Source organism: Sciurus vulgaris (genome assembly GCF_902686455.1).
Source record: "Sciurus vulgaris genome assembly, chromosome: 2".
NCBI lineage: Eukaryota > Metazoa > Chordata > Mammalia > Rodentia > Sciuridae > Sciurus > Sciurus vulgaris.
In genome coordinates this window covers 149675226-149701326 of record NC_136462.1, presented here as the reverse complement: position 1 = coordinate 149701326, position 26101 = coordinate 149675226, and the positions used below count along the sequence as shown (strand labels likewise).

The following is a 26101-nucleotide window of genomic DNA, read 5'->3' as shown; positions in this document are numbered from 1 at the left end:
AGAGTCTGTTTGATTTCATTTGCATATATATTTTCATATTTGATTTCTCTTTTTGTCTGGTAATTATTTTTTTTCTTAAAGGGAAGCATTTTTAAAATTTTTTCTCAGTTGTATAGACAGAATGCCTTTATTTATTTTTATGTGGTGCTGAGGATCGAACTCAGTGCCTCACACATGCTAGGCAAGTGCTCTACTACTGAGCTACAACTCCAACCCAATTACTTTTCTTAATAACTATAAAAACTTTCATTTCTTTAGACATCTATTTAATCCCCTATGAAAAATGGTGGACTCAAAACATTTTCCTCACCTGCACCATCCCTCTGCTATTTTACTTTTCAATCTGCTATATTTTACTATTTAGCTTTGTCCTATTAAATAAACCTACACCTCCATTAGTTTATCTGACAGCTTTAAACGGTACCTTCTGAACCCTCATTATTAAAGATGGCATTGTCGGCTCACATAAGCTTTAAATGCTGTTCTATGGCACTGAGCTCCACATTCGTTAAACCCACAGTTGAATAGAGTGCTCATCACTATTCTTTTGCTATAAATTTTTTCTAGTTATCTCGTGCTGGACTGAAGTTTGTCTTTGAACAGATTCCTCAAGAAGAGTTTCATGAGAATATCCTTTTTCTCAATCTCTTATGTTTAAAAACTCACCTGCTGTTTTTATACTTAAAAAAATTATTTCATTGAATATAAAATCCTTGGGTCACAGGGATTTTTGTCACTGTTGCTTCAGAATCCTCCTGTGTTGCCTGATAATATGAAGCAGTGGAAATTTCCCCTTTTACAACAGGGCCTTGGTCTTTCAGCCAGGTCACCCTAGTTCTTTATGCTTGAAGTCCAGTAACACTGAGCTCCACTGCAAGGCTGGCCATCTATGTTGTTTTCCTGAACACAGTGTGTCTTTTCAAAGTGTAGATTCATGCTTTCTCTTATTTCTAGAAACTTTCTTGATTTATAACTTAAAATTCTTGTACTTCTCAACCATATCACTTACTCATTCTTGTTTTCCATACACTGTCCTATGCCTTTCTTCTTTAAGGGTTTTCTTTTCCCCTTCCCTGAACTCAGGTTCCTTTTTCCCCCAGCTTGCCATCTGGTCCCTGAGTTTTTGTATTTTTAATTTATGCTCTAGTTTTTTTTTGTTTGTTTGTTTGTTTGTTTACAATGGATTAACACTTTTTAAAAAAACTGGTAAAGCATTTGGTTATGATTTTTTGTTTGTTCTGTGCCAACATCTTTTCTAGTGCTGTTCTTAGGCATCTTTTTTCTTATGTCTGACTAGATCCTGAATTTGTATGCATTTTCAGATTACTCGTTTTTGAGGACAGTTTCTCTTTGACCAACTGTTTGAAGATTCACTTGGGAAAAGAGTCAGGGCCATGTTTTCAGGTGGGACTGTGTCTGTGTGCGAGTAGGGCAGGGCAGGTATTCCTGAGTTGCTCTTCCCAACCAAAAGCAGTTGTGGAGTCTTTTTTCTTGTTAACTCATGGTCAGACCACTTCCCCCAAGTGCTACTTCAATCCTCATTCAGTTCTGCCTCTGCTGCACTGTGCAATCAAATGGGATCTAGGGAAGCTCCTGCCACCAATTTGTATACTTATTTCCTTTATTTTGAACAAAGGATCTTGGTTTTGAATTCCAGGGTATATCCCTCACCTTCGAAAACACTATGTGCCAATTTGTCTTTGTTTTTGCTTCTTTTTTTATTAAGAACTGTAGCTCCACATGCCTTCTTGTCTATTTCCTCTCCTACTCCTAGTTTAATCTGTTAAAACTCCTTTCTAATTATTTTTTGGCTTGGGGTTTTAGACATCTAATTATTTCACAGATGAGAGTTTTTATTCCTGTGACTTTTTCTCCTAGGTACTTGGGGTAATTTCCCTGGGAAGGTAGAAAAAGACTGACTTTACCATATTCAAATGTTTTTCTACTTTTTTCCCTCTGAGAACAAAATGGCTTTAAAATTATTTTGAATACAGGATAACATATGGTCACTTTAAAATCCACATAATATAGAGAAGAGGAAAAAATAAAAAGCTATTCCCTGAAATCTTATTACTCTAAAGTAATCCCTGTTAACATACAAATACATATCCCTTTTTTTTTTTTCAATGCATAGAATTTATCCTTTTCCTGTGTTTTTTTTTTTTTTTTTTTTTTTTTTTTTTTTTTCAGTTAAAGCTGGGTCTTTTCTTGGACACACAGATCTAAATTACAATTTTAATAATTACATGATAGTCAAAAGAACTTCCTTTTAACCAAGAGTATAATAAGACACTGAAATGTTAAACTTTAAAATAAACAACCCTATAAACCAGAAGTCATGCTCCTTAAAGATCACATTTTCCACATTTTAGTTTCCTGGTAAATCAGAGAAAATGAGGGGTTTATTCCACAGGCCTTTAGAAATAAAATAAGCATACATACGTCCTTAAAATTTAGGTAACCAAGAGTTCTTTTTAAAAGATACCGTTTCCATGACCTTTGTTTCCTCTTTAATAAATATGCTGTGTTTTCCTGGTTTCTCATTTACAAGATGGATAAAATCCAAACAAAATGATCCAAGTCTTATACCATGGGTGGACAGTCTCTACAGGTCATTAATCAGAAAGACAGCCAAGATAATTACAGACCACTCTGTTCACATCAACAGGTGAGCTTGAACTGTGGTGTCAAGCAGGAGGACTTGTGCAGATTGCCTGTAGTCTGTGAGTTTTCATTAGCCTGTCTTTTCTAATCCATTTCTTTAATTAGCAGAGACTCAGAGCTATACAAGTGTGGAACTGCAAAGCTGGCTGAAGCTGTGAAGTAAGGAGAGAAAACACTCTGTTCTTTCCCTCAGCAGACCTTAGAAACAACTTTTTCAAAGAAACATCCCCTACACAAATGAACAAACCTCCAGATGGCAAAGCACTGGCATGTGACAGGGAATAAAAATTATAAATAAATGTTATTTACAAAAATATTCCAACAAGTGTTTGAGGGATGGGATATGCACCTTTCAAAACTGAGTGACCCCTGATTCAGCAAACTAGCAATCAGGCACAAGAAGACCTGGAACCAGAAAAGGCCAGTAATTAGCCTCCGGCAACTCATAAGGAAGTCACCACTGACAATGATAGCCCATGATGTCTGTGTGTTTACTACATATCAATCCTATAGGGTAGGAACTGTTATTATTATTCCTAACCATAGATCTGGAAGCAGGTTCTGAAAGGCTGACCTGTCACACTGTTAATATGTGGGGGTATGGAACTTGGACTCAGGCCTGAGTGCCCCGCAAGGGTCACTCAGTCACTACACTGCACAGCCTCATGTGCTAACCAGTTGTGGAAACCCAGAAAAGGCTGCAGGAAATTTTGACTAAGATGGTCAGAAAAGGCATTATCAGGTTGGGTACAGAATGGCAGGCAGGACTTGGGCAAGCAGAGAGGCACAGAAAGATCCAGAAGAGTTTCAAAAGCTCAGGGGAGTCAGGCATGGTGGCACACACCTGTAATCCCAGCAGCTCGGGAGGCTGAGGCAGGAGGATCACAAGCTCAAAGCCAGCCTCTGCAAAAGTGAGGTACTAAGCAACTCAGTGAGACTCTGTCTCTAAATAAAAATACAAAATAGGGCTGGGGATGTGGCTCAGTGGTTGAGTGTCCCTGAGTTCAATCCCCGTTCCCCCTGAGCGCACACAAACACACACAAATAAAGTTCAGGGGAGAGGAGGAAAAAGACAAGCCTTGGACAGCCATGCAACATTGCTAATTACAAATCTACTTCATCTAGTTAGTTAGATGGTATTAACAACTGGAAGGCAAGGCATAAGAGACAAAGATCTAGAGGTATGGTCCCAGCTCCGCCTCTCATTGCTATGTGGTCTTAAGCTAACTGCTAATCCAGTGGAGGCCTCAGTCTAGGCTGCCAAGTAAGAAAATAATGGGCTATCAGGTTCAGTTTTAAATAACAGAATATTTTGTGTATTTTATCATATTTTAATATATCATTGATTTCCTATCTGAGAATAATTTCAGATGTGAAGTTGTCATTCATTTCAACAAATATTTACAGAGCACCTTTTATGAATTAAGCCTACAGAGCACTTAAGTAATAGAAATAAAACCATAGATCTGATCTTCCAGAAGCTAAAGATAAATATATATATATATATATATATAAAAACAGACAATTACAACACCCTGTGAATGTTTAACAACAAAAACTTGTACAGAGTGTGACTGAGAAGTAACTAATTAACTTTGCCTAAAGGAAAAAATAAAAAAAAAAAAAATCACAAAAATTTTCTGTAAAGTATTGCCTGTTGAGGTAAATCTTGAAGAAAAATCAGGGCTCTGTTAGGTATGAAGAACATTCTAGAAAAAGAAGAATTATGTGCAAAGGGATGGAGGGGTGAAGCTCAGTTACAAGGCCAAGTCTAGCTGAGATGGAAGATTTCATATTACTTGAGGCTGCAGAGAGGGCAGGGTCAGATGATAGAGGGCTTTTTCACTGGTGATTCTCAGGAATTAATAGTGCTCTAGTCAGGTGAGCACTCAAGTGTCCAGGCACAAATATCAGGTTAAAACAATAAAGGTCATTCTAGACACTCCCTGCTAGCTCAAAGGCAGAGTGATCCTTCAACCACCACTCTGATCATTGCCAGTGCTAAAAGTGAGTGACTAATTCTCGCCTGTCACAGGAGAAGGAAACCAGTGACGGTGGCTAGGGAGAGCAAGGCAAGAAAAACCACAGCACAGGTTCAAGGAACTGAAGTCACAGCTGAAGCCAAAATCCAGGCACAAGTCATAGGAGCTACTCTCAAACATCTCTAGGATATCAAAAAAGGAAAGAGCTCAAAAAGATGTGAGCTCAGTACAACTAGAGCTCGCTTGTGGAGTAACGGGAGCAGCTAGAGCCCACATCAGGGAGAATCGCACCTGTTGACAGCCTCTAAAGGTCATCTTCTCAGCTGCATCTCTTCTCCTCACCCTCACCCTTGATGGCGGCAGAGACCACCAGATGCTTCCGCTCAGTCTTCTCTGCAGCAGAGCATGGGTGAACAGAACCCTTGACCAGTGGGACAGGAGGAAAGGGCTGCTGACAGGGGAAAGGTTTTATTATTATTTTATTTTCTTCCTCCCTGTTAAAGTAACCTGCCTACCTTAGACATTGCCATGTGAGCAAATGGTGTTGGGAAAACTGGAAATCCATATGCAGCAAAATAAAATTAAACCTCTATCTCTCACCCTGCACAAAACTCAACTCAAAATGAATCAAGGACCTAGGAATTAAGCAGAGACCCTGTACCTAATGGAAGAAAAAGCAGGCCCAAATCTTCATTACGTCAGCTTAGGACCAGACTTACTTAACAAGTCTCCCAAAGCACAAGAAATAAAAGCAGGAATCAATAAATGGGATAGATTCAAACTAAAAAGCTTTTTCTCAGCAAAGGAAACAATCAACAACGTGAAGAGTGGGAGAAAATCTTTGCCACATACACTATAGATAGAGCACAAATCTCCAGTATTTATAAAAAATTCAAAAAACACCAAAAATACAAAGAACCCAATTAATAAATGGGCTAAGGAACTGAGCAGACACTTCACAGAAGATCCACAAACAATCAACAAATATATGAAAAAAATGTTCAACATCTCTAGTAATAAGAGAAATGCAAATCAAAACTACCCTAAGATTTAGTCTCACCCCAATTAGAATGGCTATTATCAAGAATATACGCAACAATAGGTGTTGGCAAGGATGTGAGGGAAAAGCTACATTCATACATTGCTGGTGGGGTTGCAAATTGGTGCAGTCACTCTGGAAAGCAGTATGGAGACTTCTTAGAAAATCTGGAATGGAACTACCACTTGATATAGCTACTCCTTGGCCTATACCCAAAGTACTTAAAAATCAGCATACTACAGTGACGCAGCCACATCAATGTTTATAGCAGCCCAATTCACAATAGTATGCCCTTCAATAGATGAATGGATAAAGAAACTATGATTATATATATAGATATATAGATACAGATATATATACAATGGAATATTAGTCATAAAGAATAAAATTATGGTATCTGAAGGTAAAGGGATTGAATTGGAGAATGCTAAGTGAAATAAGCCAATCCCCAAAATCCAAAGGCCAAATGATTTCTCTGATAAGTGGATGATGATACATAATGGGGGGCAGGTAAGGCAAGAATGGAGGAAGGATGGATTATGCAGAGGAAAAAGAGGGGTGGGGAAGGGGCAAGGGAAGGAAAGAGAATGAGACAAACATCATTGTCCTATGTACATGTATGATTACACAAATGGTGTGACTCCGTGCACAACCAGAGAAATGAAAGTTGTACCCCATTCGTGTACAATGAATCAAAAAAAAAAAGCTGGAACATAAAAAAGAAGAAAATATGGCTGCCACCTGATACCCAGAGAGAAGTTGTCCCAGGGCTGTCCAACTCATCATCTTCGACCTCTCTCCTTAAGACTTCTTGTTATGTGAGATGAGTAAATAGCGTCTTAGTAGTGAATGCTTTCGGTTGCAGTTGAGGAGTCCTCGCTGACAGTTCTAAACCTCAGAGATGAACAATGACAGAATGTGCACCTTCACAGAAAAGGTTATGGCAAAGGCTTGGCAGCAAAAAGTCAGGCTTCAATCTCTGGGTTTTATAGGCTGCATTTTCTAATTTCACTCAGCACATCTCCCTCTCCCTCTCCCTCTCCCTTCCTCACCTCTCTCTCACAGACACACACACACACACAACCCAGTGGGACAAAAGGAGTAAATGAAAGTAAAATTCTATATATTTGGGAAGATGAAGGATATAAGGCAGAACATAATGGATGTTACAAACATGGAAAACAGCCTTTGGTTTAAAAAAAAAAAAAAAAAAAGGAAAAAAAAACCCTGCCCATTGCCTCTGCAAATTTGTGAATGATACTCTAAAGTTTAAACAAAGTTATTTTCAACAAATAAACAACAACTCATAAGGACAGAACAGACCTGGAGGACTTTTGAATAAATACAAGGTATGCAGGGAAGAGAAAGGCAATAAGAGAAATGTAATTTTCTGACTAAAGAACACTAACTTATTGGGAATATATCTTTCAACAGAAAATCAGGACATTCAAAAAGAATCCTGGTTTGGGGAGAATCCTTCTATCCATGGTTAAAACAAGAATAATGACAAAATGTCAGCTATTGTTTAAAAGGAGTCTCAAGGCTGGGCTGCCTAAATGAAATACCAGAATGATGTCCTTTCCAGATTAGCTTTGCATAGTCTTCAACTTGACAAACATTTTAATTCTTTCTCTCTCTTGACAGGTTAATTTTTGCTGCCATCAATCTTTTTTGTGGATTTCAATTTAATTCAATATTTACTGAGTCCTAAATGTACTGAAATATGTTGCATGCCAAGGAAGATTTAAAAATGAGTTAAAGAAATGAGTAAGACACAGAGCTTAATGCTGTCAAAGAAAACTGCAATTGAAAGGAGAGGATGAGACAAATTCACAGATCAGAAGGGAGTCTTCACTGTCCTGGGCGGTGGGAGGCAGGGGCCAAGAGGAAGGAGTTGGTACTTGAGATGGACCTTGATGGACCTTGAAGGACAGGTAGAATTTTGAGAGCCTCCCTCCCTCCCACCAAAAAAAAAAAAAAAAAAAAAAAAAAAAAGGCTAAAAGGAGATTACAATCCAAATAAATGACACACTAAGCAAGCAAAGAATGAATTTTTTCCCCTTTGGGTAGGAGTATAAATGAATACATTTGTGAAGAACAATTTAGCAGTAAATATGCAAAGTTTTAAAAATGTTCATACACTTTGATTCAACAGAGACATCTGCTAAAGAAAAGATACTTTGTGCCATGTATGTATATTACATATTTTTTATTTAAATTTAAGGGTTAGGGAAAAGAGTTATATAGATGTTCCGTGTAGCAGAGGTTATGATGGTTCAATGTTGTCAGTAATGTTGTGTTTAAATACTATTTCTATACAAGTAAAATTATGAAGTGTTTGTAATAATAGAAGTAAACTGGCATAGAATGTGCTCACATACATTTAAAAAGCAGGTTTCAGAACAGTACAAGAGCCCATTATTTGTTTTTTCAAGTGTGTACATGTATATATATATTCACAGAAAAGTGAAAGGGAGGATATTCAAAAAGAAAGAAATCAGTGGTTCTAAGTGACAAAACAACATGATTTTTATTTTCTAGCTTCTTCTTATTTGTATTTATATATAGTTTTCTAGAATAAATAGGTATCATTTTCATAACAAGCATGAAATTGTGCAAATTTTCTGAAATATTCTAGCAAACATTTAGTCATTTTATGGACCATTCCACAAAAATTGTTGTTTTGCAATGGAATGTTTTGTAAGATTACAGTGAATGACATTGCTAAGTCATTTTTATACATTTCCCTGAAAAGAGTGAAAATAACTAAGTACGCTCAGAAAGTAATAGTAAGTAGAGGCAACAGTTTTGACAAGTGTGTCTTCTCTAACAGACCCCAATCTCAATATTTCATTCCAGTTACACACCAAGGGTGGAAAGCCTTTCTTGGAAATTGTTTCACCACAAACAACACCTTCCTCAGGCCGGGTACTGTCTGTTATGGGCCATGATTCTGCTTCTAGATGCTTAGAGAATTTTGGATTGCCTAAAAAAAGAAGTATGCCCTCTTTACTTCATATCTGTTTGTTATTCTTGTAGAAAACTGGCAAAGATTAGGCCAAAATTGTAGGTATAATGTGAATGCTGGTCTGCACCCCAGCCTGTTCTGCAGTGCAAGGACTCTCCAAGTCTGGTCCAACAGAGCCTTGAGGACTTCTTAATGGGCAAGAAAAATGGATCGCAAAAAAGAGAGGCCTTGCTTTTGTCTCAACAAAAGTATTCAATCAATTCCTTAGGTTCTCACCTTTACAACTAAGAATTATAAATACCTATGATCTTTGCTACTGAGTGGTTTTTAGTTGTACTCTATTAAAGTATCAAGAGATTAAAATCTAGCATTAATAAACCAAATTAGCTATAGTTAAGCAATTAAAAATATTTTTGTCTGTAGTAAGAAAAACAAATTATAACCACAATACAGACACACATTATAACTTAAGTGTAAGTCTTATAATACTTATTCATACTGCACATGAAGTACTCTGTTTTTTCATATTCTATCTTGTTTTAAAACAAAGTTGAAACCGTTTTCAAAACACCTGCAAATGTTTTGACTCTCTACCCATTGAGAGATGTGGACCTGTGTACCCTCCCCTGGAATATGGGTAGGCACTCACCAATCAAGATCATGTGACTTCTCAAACAAGGTTATTAAGTGTCATGCAAATATTCTACCTTGTGCTCTCAGAACACTAGCTCTCTAGAGGCTTCCTCTAAGGGCTCTCCCTTGGACCCAGCCACCAAGCTGGTGAGACGCCCCAACAACATGAAGAGGCTAACTACCGGCACTGGCCATCAGTCCCAACTGATCTAACCAGCCTTCAAGACTCCCCAGCACAGGCACAAGAAATGTGCATTAAAGAGCCTCCAAATGATTCCATTTCCACCCCATTATTGTGGTGCAGATACGCCATTCTCTATCACGCCCTGCCTGAATTCCTGACCACAGAATCCAAGAGCGTAATAAAATAGCTATGGTTTAAAGCCACTCAATTTGAGGTGGTTTATTTCACAGCAGTAGTAACCAGAACAATAGTACTAGGTATAACCTGCTAACCTGATGTCATGACTCATTAGTGGGCAGTGTGGCAAACATTGGTTCAGAGAACTCTAATTCAATATTTGGAGCCTGGCATTCAATAGTGTGAAGTTCCCACAAAGTCTGTACATATTCAGACGGGTTGGTATTTTTGCAGTTGGTAACAGATGGGAAAGGTGGAATGGCACAAAGGAGAATGTGGGGTATTGCGCCATATATATAAACACACACGCACACCAGTATTAAAAAGACTTGAGACCCACACTAGGTTAAAAGCCTGAAGCACGAAGATAGGACATGTTATCCTGGCTTCTAGAAGTTCCTGCCTTCCTAAGGTTGGTCAGATACCCCTGCACAACTATCTACCAAAATAGATACTTACAGTCCCCATGTTCTGCAAAGACTTTTTGGTCTAAACGAGGCCAGTGTACCTTCAAAGCTGTCAGCCCCTCTTCAGGGTCAGATTTTTCTGTTAATGGATAACTTTCATCTCAATATAAACTCAGATTAACCTGCTAAAGGATTACCAGAGTTTAAACAGGGGTGAGCTGGGGAGTAAGAGGCATTTCTGGTGGATGCAGAGTGCCCAGCAGACCAGACAACTTAAGTGAAATTGGCTCATGGGGTTTTCTTTCTTTAAATGTCACTAATCATGCTACAATTACAAAAATGGCTCTGAAAAAGGAAAATTCATGGCTAGAACAGGACCCCATGAACAGCCTGGAAATGGTGGCTTTGAGAAACTCTCCTCCCCAAGGAAGGGGAAGTTCTTGAAGCAAGTGCCTCATGAAAATAGATCATCTCAGAGAACTGACCTCAGGGAGGGCCCCTCAAAATGGAAGGTCCAATTCAGAGAGGTAGTGGGAGTAGGGACTGGAAGAAACCTCCAATAAAAATTCAGCTGTCTTCAAGGAGAAGAGGTCTGAAGCATAACTTATGGTGGACCTGGGATATGAAGAACATACTTACATTACCTTCTTGGTAACCACAAAAGCAAGAACAAACAACTCTGTGTTTGAGACAGTGAAAGAGAAAATCAGCTAGGAAAGGGGAACAGGAATCTACTGAAAATGCCTAAACTAACTTATCTGATTTACACACAGCATGTCTGCCCCAATCCATAAAGGGAAATGTTTTACTATTATACTAGATAAACCTGAATTTTGGATATGCTGCTGTTGTTCAATGCTCCTTTTATTGTATAATGCACACAGATCATTAAATTTCTGGAAAACTGTACCTGGAACAACTGGTAAACTAAAGCCACTTTTTTAAAAGAGTGACTTACAAGCACAGGAGCAGTAGCAGCTCCATCAAGACATTTAAGCCAACAAACTGCAGCATAGGACACACCAGAAGGAGAATAGCTAGACTGAGTCCTGATTTCTGTGTGGCACTTAGATAACTCACTAAGAATCAAAAGGAGGATGAAATGCATGAAAAGAGAGCTGAGAAACTGGGGCAACTGGGGAAAACTTTCTCTTTTGGCCCTTTCTATAGAGTACAGAAAAATCCAGAGGAAAAGGAAGTCAACAAAACAAAACCCTAAGTAGGATGAAGAGGTTGACTGTAGTCCACATGAACATTTGTTGGTCACTGAGAAAGAAACATCTGTGTTCATCAGCACAAAACTTGGCTAAAGCCAAACTAAGAACAGGGCTTGAGACTTCAGAAAAAGACTGATGATGAGTTGACAAAGGAAAGTCACTTATTAGGCAGAGGAATAACAAACTGGAACAAATTCACTTACTAAATGACAATTTCTTACTATTCAGTCAAATATATGTGAAAAATGCAAAGATAGTCTCCTGTCTTCAACAGGGAAGTTACAATCTCAATGAGGCAAGAACAGTGATGATTACAAAGTGTGCTTCCTGCTGTTAGAGGAAGGCACAGGAGTGATGGGGATAGAAAGACCACAGAGGTCAAGAAAGATTTCCTGGAAGAAGTGATCTCACAGCTCATTCTTGAAGGGCCAGCAGGAATGAGCCAGGAAAAGAAAAGAGGGAAGGAAAGGTGACTACAAGAAAAAGAAATAATATAACTATCCAATTACCAACTTTTTGGCTGTGGACAGCCAACTCCACCAAACTCCGATTCCTTGGAAGTCAAAAATACCACCCTCCTTGAAGGTTGTTTATGCCATTTGTATATGATGTTCATTATCTTATTTTATTTTATTTTTGCAGAACTGGGAATTGAACCCAGGGCCTTGTGCTTGCAAGGCAAGCACTCTACCAAGTGAGCTATATCCCCAGCCCTAATCTTCAGTCTTGTTGGACTCTCCTCCTTTCCTTAACATTTGGAACAGTCACGGCCCTCCACCAATGACCTGCCATCAACTTGGGGGTGTCACTGTCCACATAAATAACCCAGCTAGCAATGTCAACAAGTTTCATCCCACATCAATAATCTTCACCTCCACTCTACTTCACTCCAAACCCTCACAGTCCAAAAGTGTCCCACATTGGAAATGCTAACTCTAATACCCTAGTCTCCAACAAACTTACCTATCCTACTGGCAGTTCTGAGCCCTATTCTTCTGTTAATTCTCTGACCTCTGATCCTTGCACTCATGTTCTCTTTCCCCAGTCCAACTCCCCATCCTGTAAAGACCCTGGAGTCTGAAACTATGATACTTCACTCAACCACCTCTCCAAAGTCCCACTCTTTTGTTCCACCTTTTGCTTCTACACCTTGACTGCTGAACACTGCTGGACAAAATTACATGGCCTTGTAGACTAAGGCCATGAAGAATAAATGGTCTCTATCACCAGCTGTCTGGTTATCCTTTGATGAACCCGACAAATCACTTACTCCCCATAACTCTCTCCCTAATCAATGACGTCTTTCAAGGCCTGTATTCCTTTACTCTTAGGATATGATCTCACTCCTATTTCACAAAGAAAAATGAGGCAACCATGCAGTAACTTCATGCCTGCAAACCACCTACAAAAATAATAACATTCACTTCCTTTTTTCCAGTGTCTCCCTAAAATAAGTGTTCTTCCTCTAGCTCAGAGTTAATCCTACCACATAAGCCTACCTTTTCAGGGATCCCTCAAAATAATTTTTTATCCTGATCATTCATTTCTTCTCATTCATTTCTTTCTCTCCCTTTAATGTGTAAACATGTTCATGTATTTTCCATTCAACAAAATGAACAAAATCTTCTCTTTATTATACAGAATCCATGACATGCTACCATGCTAAAGCCCCGTCTTAAAAAAGAAGCCTTGACTGATTTATTCTAGTTGATATAATCTGTGTCACAGATGACATTTTAAAAAAAAGCATGTTTAATATTACAATGTTCATTCTTGCTGACCTCTCCTCCTTCCCTGAACACTTGGAACATAGTCACACCCCTCCACCAATGCCCTGGCCCATCATCTTGGCAGTGGACCATGGATTACGGCTAGGGCTAGAGGGCAGCAAATGGGTGGAGGCAAACAGTGTCCAAACCATCAAGCAGGGGGTAAGAGCTGAACTCCATTAAGTCCTCTCTAAAGAGGTGTAAGAAAGGTGAAGTAACCATGAGTCTAAACCACTGTTGAGATCTTGCTGCTCTTTTCCATAAATCTGCTGTGTATCTCAACCAAAAAAGATTTGAGACAGACACCTAAAAGACAAGCTAAAATACAAGCTGTCCAAAAGCACCACCCAGGAGTTAAAACTCACTATTTGGTAACCATCATGGTTTTGTTTCAAGCAAAAATCAATGAATACTAAAACTAGTTGTGGGAAGTTTAAAAAATAAAGAGGTATTTACGTAGTCTCAAATTATCCTCTCCCCCAAGGTATTTATTCATTTCAGACTAAAACAGTGAGGAAAACTAGAAAAGCCCACCCTAATCCAGCGACCACAGGGAACATCATCAGTAACGGAACCAACAGACAGAAGGTGACTTCTGCTGTGATGCATTGAGGGACACGACTTCACCTCTGTGGCATTCCTGCCTAAAGCATACAAACTGAATCTACAGTGAGAAAACATTAGACAGAATTAATATAAGAAAAACTATACAAAATAATTGGTCCGTGCTCTTCAAAAATGTCCAAATCCCAATGGATAAATACTGAGGAACTGTCTCGGATTAAAACTAAAAAGACATGACAACTAAATGCATAATCGTGGACTGGATACTGATCAGAAAATTATAATTTTTTCTTTTGATATTATTTGAGTTTGTGCTGCTTTAAAATACAGTATCCCCAAGCCAAGAATCTGAAATCCAAGTTGGGTTTAGTGGCCTATAATCCCAGTCACTAAGGAGGCTGGGATGGGAGGATCACATGAGCCCAGGAATTTGAGGCCATTCAGAGCAAAATAGCAAGACTCTGTCTCAAAAAGAAACATTTTTTTAAATTAAGATATGGGCTATAGCTCTATGACAGAATGCTTGTCTAGCATGTGCACAGCCATGTGTTTGATCCCTAGTACAATCTCCACACACACAAATAGTAATAATAATAATAAAAGCCCTCAATAAGGTGAAGTCTATATAAATATTCCAAAATTTTTTTTAAAAATCCACAATCTGAAAAACTTCTCTGGTCCTAAGCATTTTGAATAAGTGATGTTCAGTTTGTATCTTAGACTGAATAATTTATAAACAATATAAATTTACTGCTCACAGTTCTGGAGACTGGAAAAATCCAAAGCAAGGAATTAGCAGATTCATTGTCTGGTAAGGACCCATTCCTCAATGATGGTGCCTGCCTCTTCTATAAGGGCAAGAATCCCATTCTCATGTCCTAACCACCTCCTAAAGGTTGCACTTCTTAATACAATTGCATTGGCCCAACATAAGAATTTTACAGAGGGGATACAAATATTCAAACTTGGCAGCCATAAAGGAAATTAGTGGGACAAAATACAAATTTGAATAAGTTCTGTGAATTAGCTAACAGTACTATAATCATGTTAATTTCATGATTTTGACAGCTGTATTGACAATAGACTATCCTTGTTTTTAACACTGAAGGGCTATAAAAGGACATCAGGGGGAGATCCAAGATGGTGGAATAGAGGAGGTCATGTACCTGGCTGCTCTGTGGCATGAAACCAAGAAAGCAGGCAGCTTCTCAGCAAGGTGGGTGAACAAAAAAAGACAGGGGGAACTTTACTGGAACCTAAAACTGGACAGTCAAAGCAGACCAGAGACACAGGACATTGGATATAATGAAATAAGGAAAAAGTGCCCAGGGGAACAGTTGCTGCCACAGCCAAGCCAGAAGCTCCAACCAGTGAGGTCCCTCTATGAGCATAGTAGAGGGATAAGGGAATTAAAGGAGCCTGCATATATGGGAGGCTCAAGATGTATCTAGGTACAGAGTGTTTAGAGACCAAGAACACTGCCCAACAAATCAAAGGACTCAATGCACAATATCCATTGAGGTTAAAGAAGTCACCATCTCTCTAGGCAGTTTATGGAAGGCAAAGTAAAGAACCATTTTGCAGCTGTGGTGTGAGGGGGCCAGCAGCTGAGGAAGCTGATTCCTGGCAAACCCGAGTTTGGCACAAAATACAGGCCCAGTAAACATATACTGCACAACACAGAGCATGCTTAAGTGACCAGAAGAAAATCAAATGTGGAGAGAGGTTTATACAGGGGACAACTGTCATGGAATCCCACCCAGTTTTACCTGTGCCCTCCAACCCAGCTGCTTGTAGGATAAGCTGGGAAACATGCATCTGGCCAGGAACTCGGAAGAGTGGGGGCAGGAGAGACTGGAGACTGAAACTAAGACCAGGAAACAAGAGGTCTGTGGGTGACATATAGGACTAAGAATTGGCTCCCCCACCACATGAGTGGAACACAGGGGAGATCCCTGGGGTGAAGTCTTCCAGTGTGGACCAGTAAGTACTGGGTGCTGGAGGTGTGCTAAGTTAAAATCTCCAAACCAATTAGCATTCACTGAGAGTGTGAAATCCACATAAGCTAACCTCTGCCTCCAGGAACTCTGTCTATGGGATTACCTCTCTCGTTCTAGCAATCCAGAGCGTGGAGCATCACACTCCAGAAGACCCCATCTAAAACCACTGAGAAGAGAAGCTGAGAATATTTTTAACCCAGCAGAAAGAATTCTTTAACTTTTCATCAAGATTATTTTCTTTTCTTTTTAAAATTCTTTTTCACTGTTTAATTGTGACTTTAATGGACATTTATACAGTTTCTTAATTTTTTTTTTCTTCTCATCTTTAGCATGAAGCCAGTTATTTTACATGGATTAGTTTTTTTGTGAACTAGGATGTTTGATTAGTATATTTTAGTTCTATTTTGTATTCTTTTATTTGTAATTTTTAAAATTTTTGCTATTTACCTCTTACCTGTTTCCCTTGTTTCTTTTCTTCTGCTAACAGCCAATCTCTATTGTTCTCTCTTTCACTCTTCCTTTAATCTTTTGTCTTCTTTCCTCCTCCCTCATAATCATCACATCCTATATCACTTCTGTTCTCTCCCTGTCTACCATTTGAAAATATAAATCCTTTTGCAAACTTGCTGTTTTTATTATACGAAATAACTGATCATATTATTTCTGTTTATTGTGATAATTAACATTGTAGATATCATAGTAGGTCTTATTTGGTTTAATGCTGCAAATTGTTTGCATTGGTTGTTGTTATTATTTGTCTCCCTAAACAGTGAGGTACTGGAAACCTTCAGGGATACTACAAGTCCACAGGGTAGAAACTATACTGCCTCAAATTCATACTGTTAGATGGGTAGATACACAAACAACATGAGAAAGCAGGGGAACAAATCACCCCAAGCAATAAAATAAAAAGAATTCATCAACACCACATTGGAAGAAATGTCAGAGAAGGAGTTTAAAATGTACATGGTTAAAATGATCTGTGAAGTAAAGGATGATGTAAGAGAGCAAATACAGGTAGCAAAACATCACTTCAATAAAGAGATAAAGATTCTGGAAAAAAAAAAAAAAACCAGAAATCCTTGAAATGAAGGAAATAATAAACCAAATTAAAAATTCAATAGAAAGCATCATCAACAGACTAGGCCTTTTGGAAGACAGAACCTCAGACAATGAAGACAAAATATATACTCTTGAAAACAGAGTTGACCACAGAGAGAAAACATTAAGAAACCAGGAAGAGAACTTCGAAGAATTATGGGATAATATGAAAAGACCGAATTTAAGATGTATTGGGATAGAAGGAGGTGCAGAGATACAAACCAAAGGAATGCACAATCATTTCAATGAAATAATATCAGAAAATTTTCCAAATCTAAAGAATGAAATGGAAAATCAAGTATAAGAGGCTTACAGGACCCCAAATGTACAAAATTACAACAGAGCCACATCAAAGCACATAATAATGAAACTGCTTAGCATACAGAATAAGGATAGAATTTTAAAGGCTGTGAAAGAAAAACATCAGATTAAATACAGGGGGAAACCAGTATGGTTCTCAGCTGATTTTTCAACCCAGACCTTCAAAAGTAGGAGGACCTGGAATAACATATACCAAGCTCTGAAAGAAAATGGATGCCTCCCAAGAATCCTACATCCCGCAAAATTAAACTTCAGATTAGAAAATAAAAACCTTCCATGATAAACAAAAATTAAAATAATTTGCATCCAAAAAGCCTGCACTTCAGAATGTTCTCAACAAAACCTTCCATGAAAATGAAATGGAAAAAAAAAAAAAAAAAGTAAAAAAGTATCGAAGGGAGGAACTACACTAACAGAACAGTCAATCAAAGGAGAAACTAATTCAAATTAAAAATCAGAAATAAACCAAAATGACCAGGAACACAAATCATATCTCAAAAATAACTTCGAACATAAATGGCCTAAGCTCATCAATTAAAAGACAGACTGGCAGATTGGATTTAAAAACAAGACCCAACAATATGCTGTCTCAAAGAGATTCACCTCATAGGCAAAGACATCCACAGACTGAAGGTGAAAGGATGGGAAAAAAATGCATCACATGGGTCGTGTAAACAAGCAGGAGTTTCTATTCTCATAGCAGATAAAGTGAACTTCAAGTCAAAGTTAATCAGAAGGGACAAAAAACTTTTTATACTACTTAAGGAAATTATACATCAACAAGACATAACAAATATTTATGCCTCAAACAATGGAGCATCTACATACATCAAACAAACCCTTCTCAACTTCAAGAATCAAATAGACCACAACACAATAACACTGGGTTTGAATATCTTTATCCATATATATGAATACAAATATGAATACATATGTAAAAATATACATAAAAATATTTAAATGGGTATGGATTTGTATATAATTATTTTTCTTTGGAGATGATGTTTACATTTTGTAAGATGTAAGATATAATTGTGTAACAATATATGTGAAAAGTTAGGGGTAGAATTTTGGTTGCCATTCGGGTACATATATATAAAAATGTTTATAAACATATATGAAATACATATGTGAAAATATATATGGATATTCAAAGCAATCTTTATAATTTTTGCTTAAAAGGCTCATGGTTATAGGTAAGGTTAGGTTTAGTTCTGAATTACAGATTTGGTTTAGGGGATGGGTTACCTTTGAAATATATATATCAATACATATGAATATAAATATGAATATTGAGGTTATATATCAAAAGTTACATATACTTTTATCTATGGATATTTTTAAGGTAAGCAATATTGTTATATTACATGTGAAATCTGGGTTAGGCATATGGAAATAGTATATATATATATATAATGTCTATGGGTTTTTATGTGAATTTATATCCCTAAATATATAGGTACATTGTAAAATGTTATGGTTTATATGTGTTTCTGAGGTGTACTGGTAGGTAGAGCACTAACAGAAAAATAGGGTTAGCTTAGGGATTGAAATTTTTTTATCCATATATAGGAAGACAAATATGAATACATATGTAAAAATATACATGAAAATATTTAAATGAATTTAAATTTGTATATAGTTATTTTCTTTTGAGATGAATGTTTACAACTTGTTTTAGTTATAGTTTATGATTATGTAGCTGAATATATATAAAAATGCATAAGTAGGAATTTGGCTGCCATTAGGGTATATTCATACACATGTAAACATATACAAACACAAACATATATAGAAATATATGTGAAAACACATATGGATATTCAAACAAAAAATTAAAAATAATATAAAAAAGAAAGGGTCTGAGCTCAGTGCTCAAGATGACGGACTACAGGGAGGCTGTGTTCCTTGTCACTTGATCCATAACTCAGGTTTCAAGCAGAGAAATCTGTTTCTCTGTGAGGGAGTCTTTGCTGCTCATTGATCCCCTGCTGTTTACCCCATTTGTCCATCATGATCACCCAGCATCTGCCAGTATATCACCTACTTTTTGAGTGCAGATCACTCACTGATTGCCACCTATCATCCGCCATTTGCCTGTTTGCCTGCCTCTCACCTGCCCATAGCCTGCCTTTCACCTACCCATCACCCATCGCCCAAGGTTCACCTGCTAATCATCCACTGGTAGCCTGCAGACCCCCAGCATATCACCTGCTGCCCACTGTTACCTGTAAATCCACAGGTTTGGTTACATGTGGCTGCCACCATTTTGGGATAACAGTCATGACCTGCAGGACCCCCAGTCCAATTGACCACCCCCTGCCTCCAAGACCCCTGGCCCAACTGACCATGCCCCACTTGGACTCAGCACCTGTGCCCCACACTGCAGCTCCCCATTTGCCAACATGTTTGTTAGCCAGTGCAGCCATCTTGGATTATCCTGGAAGTGGAAGCTGCCATCTTTAGGTGGGACAAATCCCATCCTAAGACACCTGGTGGAGACTAGAAGCTCATTGTCAGGTACCTCTCAAGCATCAGGCTACTGTAGCCTGGGAGGTTTGAATAATATATGACTGTTACAGTGAAGATTCTTTTTCTTTTCTCCTTTGTGAAAATTTTAAAGTTTTTATTTCTTTACTTTTCCTCACTCTATTTTCCTTTTGTTCACCTGTTTCCTCAGAGTCTGTTTCTCCCTTTTCTCATACTAACAACCAACATCTTTTGATTCCACTTTCATTCTTCCTATGATCTAGTACTTCTAATTACTCTTCTTTTATGCCATTAACAGTTACATCCTATATCCCTCCCCATCCTCTTTGTCCACCATTAGAAACTATAGAATTCATTGCAAATCTATTGGTTATACTGTAGATAATAAGTGAATTCATCCTCTCTTTTTATTATGACAATACTGTTAACATCTTCATGGGGGTTTTTGGTTAGGGCTGCATACTGTCTTCTGGGTGCTGCTAATAATAATCTCCCCCTTAAAGAAGATGTTTTGAAAACCTGCAGGGTCACTATAAGCCTATAGGGGGGAAACTGCAACTCCTAAGATCCGCACTGCTAGGGGATACATGAACAACATGAAAACACAAGGGAAGAAAGTGTTCCAAACAAACCAAGATTTAATATTAATTGAATTCAATGACAATATGGTAGAAGATATGTCAGAAAAGGAGTTCGGAATATACATAATTAAAATGATTTGTGAAGCAAAGGATGAGATAAGAGAGCAAATGCAGGTAATGAATGATCACTCCAATAAACAGTTAAAAGAGCAACTGCAGGAAGCAAAAGATCATTTCAACAAAGACAGATTCTGGAAAAAAAAAAAAAAAAAAAAAACAAGAAATTCTTGAAATGAAGGAAACAATAAACCAAATAAACTCATTAGGAAGTATCACCAACAGACTAGATCACCTGGAAGACAGAACCTCAGACAATGAAGACAAAATATTTAATCTTGAAAATAAAGTTGACTAAACATAGAAGATGGTAAGAAATCATAAACAGAACTTCCAAGAACTATAGGATACCATGAAAAGACCAAATTTAAGAAATTACCAGGATTAAGGAAAGCATAAAGATACAAAGCAAAGGAATTAACAACCTATTCAATGAAATATCAGAAAATTTCCCAAACCTGAAGGATGAAATGGAAAATCAACTACAAGAGGCTTACAGAACACCAAATGTACAAAATTATAATAGATCCACACCAAGGCACATTATAATGAAAATGCCTAACATTCAAAATAAAGATAGAATTTTAAAGGCTGCAAGAGAAAAGCATCAGATTACATATAGGGAGAAACCAATATGGATATCAGCAGATTTCTCAGCCCAGACCCTAAAAGCCAAAAGGGCAACATATTTCAAGCTCTGAAAGAACATGGTTGCCAACCAATAATCTTATACCCAGCAAAACTAACCTTCCAATTTGAAGATGAAATAAAATCCTTCCATGATAAACAAAAGTTAAAAGAATTTACAAATAGAAAGCATGTGCTACAGAACACTCTCAGCAAAATATTCCATGAGGAAGAAATGAAAAACACCAATGTAAGTCAGTAAAGGAAGGAACTACCCCAAAGGAAAAGCCAATCAAAGGAGAAACTAAGTTAAGTTAAAAACCAAAAATAAGCCAGAATGACTGGGGATACAAATCATATCTCAATAAAAACCCTGAACGTTAATGGCCTAAACTCATCAACCAAAAGATATAGACTAGCAGATTGAATTAAAAATAAAGGCCCAACAATATGCTGCCTTCAAGAGACTCATCTCATAGAAAATAACATCCACAAACTAAAGCTAAAAGGATGGGAAAAAACATACCACACACACAGACTCAGTAAAAAAGTGGGCGTTTCCATCCTTATATCTGATAAAGTGGACTTAAAGCCAAAGTTAGTCAGAAGGATAAAGAAGGACATTTCATACTGCTTAAGGGAACCATAAATCAGGAATCATAAATATTTATGCCCCAAACAATGGCTCATCCATGTACATCAAACACATCCTTCTCAATTCCAGGAACCAAACAGACCATGACACAATAATTCTGGGTGACTTTAACACACTGCTGTCACCACTGGATAGATCTTCCCAACAAAAACTAAACAGAGAAACCATAGAACTCAATAACACAATCAATAACTCAGATTTAACAGACATATATAGAATATTCCATCCATCAACAAGCAAATACACTTTCTTCTCAGCAGCACATGGCTCCTTCTCTAAAACAGACCATATGTTATGCCACAAAGCAGCCCTTAATAAATACAAAAAACCAGAGATACTACCTTGTATTCTATCAGATGATAATGGAATGAGATTAGAAACCAATGATAAAATAAAAAACAGAAACTACTCCAACACCTGGAGACTAGCATGGATAACAGAAAACATCAGGAAGGAGATTAAAAAAAAAAAATCTTAGAGGTAAATGAGAAGGACAACACAACATATCAAAATCTCTGGGACACTATGAAAGCAGCACTAAGAGGAAAATTCACTGCATGAAGCACATTCAATAAAAGAAGGAAAAGTCAACAAATAAACAACCTAATATTACAGCTCAAAGCCCTAAAGAAAGAATAACAGATCAACCCCTAAAGTAGAAGAAATAATTAAAATCAGAGCAAAAATCTATGAATTTGAAACAAAATAAGTGATCGAAAAAATTGACAAAATAAAAAGTTGGTTCTTTGAAAACATAAACAAAATTGATAAACCCATAGCCACACTAATGAAGAGGGGAGAGAAAACTAAAGTTACTAAAATTCATGAAGAAAAAGGAAATATCACAACAGTTACCACTGGAATATATAACATAATTAGAAGCTACCTTGAAAATCTATACTCCAACAAAGAAAAATCTTGAAGACATCGACAAATTTCTAGAGACATATGATCTTCCCAAACTGAACCAGGAGGACATACACAATTTAAACAGATCAATTTCAAGCAATGAAATAGAGGAAGCATCTGGGAGCAGACAGATTCTCAGCTGAGTTCTACAAGATCTTCAAAGAAGAACGTACACCAACATTCCTTAAAGTATTCCATGAAACAGAAAAGGAGGGAACCCTTCCAAACTCATTCTATGAAGCTAGTATCACTCTGATACCAAAACCAGACAAAGACACATCAAGGAAAGAAAACTTTAGAACAAAATCTCTGATGAACACAAGACGCAAAAATCCTTAACAAAATTCTGACAAATAGCATATAAAAACATATTAAGAAGACAGTGTACCACAATCAAGTGGGGTTCATCCCAGGGAAGCAACGTTGGTTCAACATCCAGAAATCAATAAATGTAATTCATCACATCAATTGACTTACGGTTAAAAAATTTAAAAAGATAAAAGAAAGTTATAGGTATGAAAATACTTTAGTATGCAAAATTAAAAGGTGAAAGAAATGTTTCTTGATGAGAAAGTATTTTGTCTGGTAAAGTAATATTCTTGGGCTAAAGTTCAAGATGAAAGAGAACAAACTAAGGATGTAAATTTGTGAATGTCTATGTTAAGTCACAAAAGGTTTATGGAAAGTAAATCTCAAAAAGTTTGTGTCTGATTAAATTGGTTATAATTAGCACAGTCAAAGTTATTTGAACTTTAATATACTGATATGAAGCAAAGACTAAAACACTGATCTGCTCTTACCTATCAATAGTTTTCTTATATTAGGTTTTATTACTTGAGGAAACTAAGTCTTAAAGGAATTAAGGTTTGTACCTGTTTTAAAGTCTTAAATGATTACTTTGGAACTTGTTAAACAACTGTTATTTAGGTTATAACAATATTGTGACTAGGTATATGTATACACTTGAGAATTGTCAGCCTTTGTCTAAGTGTTATGTAAAAGTTTATAAAATAAAAGTTTATGTAAGTTTACTGGCAAGACAACCAATAAGTGCTCTCTTTTATACATTGTAAATGACATAGAAGGGCCACAATGTCATTTGAAGACCTGTCTTAAATCTATCTGTTTGCTTTGACTAAGTCAATTTCTGATGATTAATGCCATTTGCTAAATGTATAAGAGATTTAAGGCTATCTTTTAATTTTTGTTAACACATGCAGAACTGTGATTATTGTTACATACACTCTGGATTCTTAATTGTACTTTAAAAGGCTAAAAAATGACATCAGATATATTTATTTTCAAATAGTTCAAAAATAATATGGATACAGATAATATGAAAGACAGTAAAATAACATTTCAGTAATCTCAGTAAAGAGTATGTAAGAATTATTTGTATTGTATTTTCTCAAAATTTTCTATAAGCCTAAAAATATTTCAAAGTTTTAAAAGTTGTTTTTCTTTTTGTTTTGTTTTGTTCTTTCTCTGTTTTTTTACAAGCACAGAGCTTTGAATACTACAAGGAGAAATTGGCTGAAATCACAATTCTGGTAAAGGACTTCAAAATGCCTTTGCAGATAGGGTACATACAAAATAAACACGGATGCAGGATCTAGAAAAGTAGCAAGTTGATTTAACTGGTATGCTTCAAAACATGTACCTGAGAGAGACTATATCATTTGCAAATGACCAAAAGCATTTTATATAAGGAGGTAATGAGTCTCCTGTGACTTTCCTGTCTTTATGGATCCTTCTGGTGAAGAGTGCCAGTGAGAGGGCCTGAGAAGACAACACTTACCACAGGGAAGCTGAAGAAAATACCACCACCACCACCCCCACACACAAAAGCCCTCCAAAGAACCCAGGACCTTTTTAAAATGAAAGTTTCCCAACACACATGAAAATAAAGAATAATATTAAGAACCCTCATGGGCTGGGGCAGTAGTTCAGTGGTAGAGTGCTTACTCTGCACACGTGAGGCACTGGGTTCAAACCTAAGTACCACATAAAATAAATAAAGATATTAAAAAAGAAAAGACAAAATTTTTTTTAAAAACCCTCACCTACGCATCACCCAGATGATTCAGTAACTATCATACTTTTATTTTCCTTTTCCTGTAATTTTTTCAAGAAAATTCAACATTTTCCCCTAATAAATAATTCAGTCTGTGCATAGAGATTTATCTACCCAGACACAATTCCATTACTATACCTAACAAAATTAAAAATAATCCTGTATATCATCTGTAATCCAAACAAATTTTCCTAAAACAAGCGCTTTTGACTCTAATTCTTCACAACAAAGTTTTAACCTGGCATCATGAACCAACTTTGACCTTGCTGCTTTTTTAGATATGGAAGAAGAGAAGCAGCAAGCCTGGACTGCCCTCAATCCTACCCTAAGAACCTGCTACTATGAGAGTCCAGGATACAGAACAAATTCTACATGATGAAAAATGTCAAAATCTGGTTTTAAAACAGATAAAAGTGTTTTCATGATAAAACCAAAGAGTAAATTCCTTAAGGTAAAGGGCACTTACACCTCAAAATAAAAATGACCAAAGAGCATAAGCAAAATATATGGCAAAAATAGAAATAATAATTCCAAAAATACATTAAAAGTTCTACTATAATCAAATACTTACACATTCAAATGATGACTTGCTATTTGTGGTTCAAATTAGCAAAGCTTTTTTTTTTTTAATTGGGATGGCAAAAATATGACTCTATAAATGGGTATAACCTCTCTAGAGAACAAGTTGTCAATATGTTCCAAGATCCTTATTCTATTTCCAGGAATTATTCTAAAGAAATTATAAGATATACATACACAGTCATATCAATAAGAATTTATTAGCAATATTATTTTTTATTTATAATATAGGGGGAAAAAAGATGATATGGAGGCTAAACACCTAAATGTCCAAAAGTAAGAGAATGAGTAAATAATTCATGGCTTGTCCCTAAGATGGAAATACTAGACATTGCTGGAAGTGTGGCCCCTGGACTGGTGGGTTGTGGTCTACAATGAAATATAGAGTTTAAACCAGAATGTGAATCAATCACAAACATTTTTTAACAGCAAGACATTCTGGATGAAGTCATCAATGCATTAATTTACATCTGGCACAGGTTCCTTACTTTGTCCTGAAACTATAAGAAACAGTTTGTTTGCCTGAAGTGGTGGCAGGCTTGGGAGGCTGTGGCAGAAGGATTGCAAATTCAAAGCAGCCTCACCGAAAGCGAGGCACTAAGAAACTCAGTGAGACCCTGTCTCTCTATAAAACACAAAATAAGGCTGGAAATGTGGCTCAGTGGTCAAGTGCCCCTGAGTTCAATCCCCAGTACCTCCCCAAAAGGAAAAAAATTAAAAAGAAATGGTTTGCCTACATGACCACTTTGAATGCACTACTACAAATGACCTCCAGAACATACCCCCAGTTTGCTTGCATCTCTCTATCTCTCCGCCAAACCCAGGCTACCTCTCTGAACAGCTGCAAAGGCCCTTTAGCCTACTGATATTTCTGTGCCCCCTATAATTCCTTTTCCACTCAGTAGCTGAAGTGATCATTTTGAAATGCCCTTCAAACCATGCTTACTCGGGATATGTTGCAAATAATATTTTAAATCTCAAGAATGGCCTGGAAACAAATTGAAATTTATAATAGTAGAATAATACCCAATGGAAGAAACTAA

At 36.9% G+C, this 26101-nt stretch overlaps 1 protein-coding gene and 1 pseudogene across 4 annotated transcripts in view; one reads left to right on the top strand and one right to left on the bottom strand.

Moving 5' to 3' along the window:
* PDE8A (phosphodiesterase 8A) overlaps positions 1-26101 on the bottom strand; it is a 145077-nt gene that overhangs the window by 84989 nt on the left and 33987 nt on the right. The gene's annotated exons all lie outside the window — the stretch shown is intronic.
* LOC306653715 (general transcription factor 3C polypeptide 6-like) overlaps positions 13035-26101 on the top strand; it is a 35511-nt pseudogene continuing 22444 nt past the window's right edge. The window contains exon 1 of the transcript in view: positions 13035-13202. The product of the transcript in view is annotated as a general transcription factor 3C polypeptide 6-like (transcript). The remainder of the gene's footprint in view (positions 13203-26101) is intronic.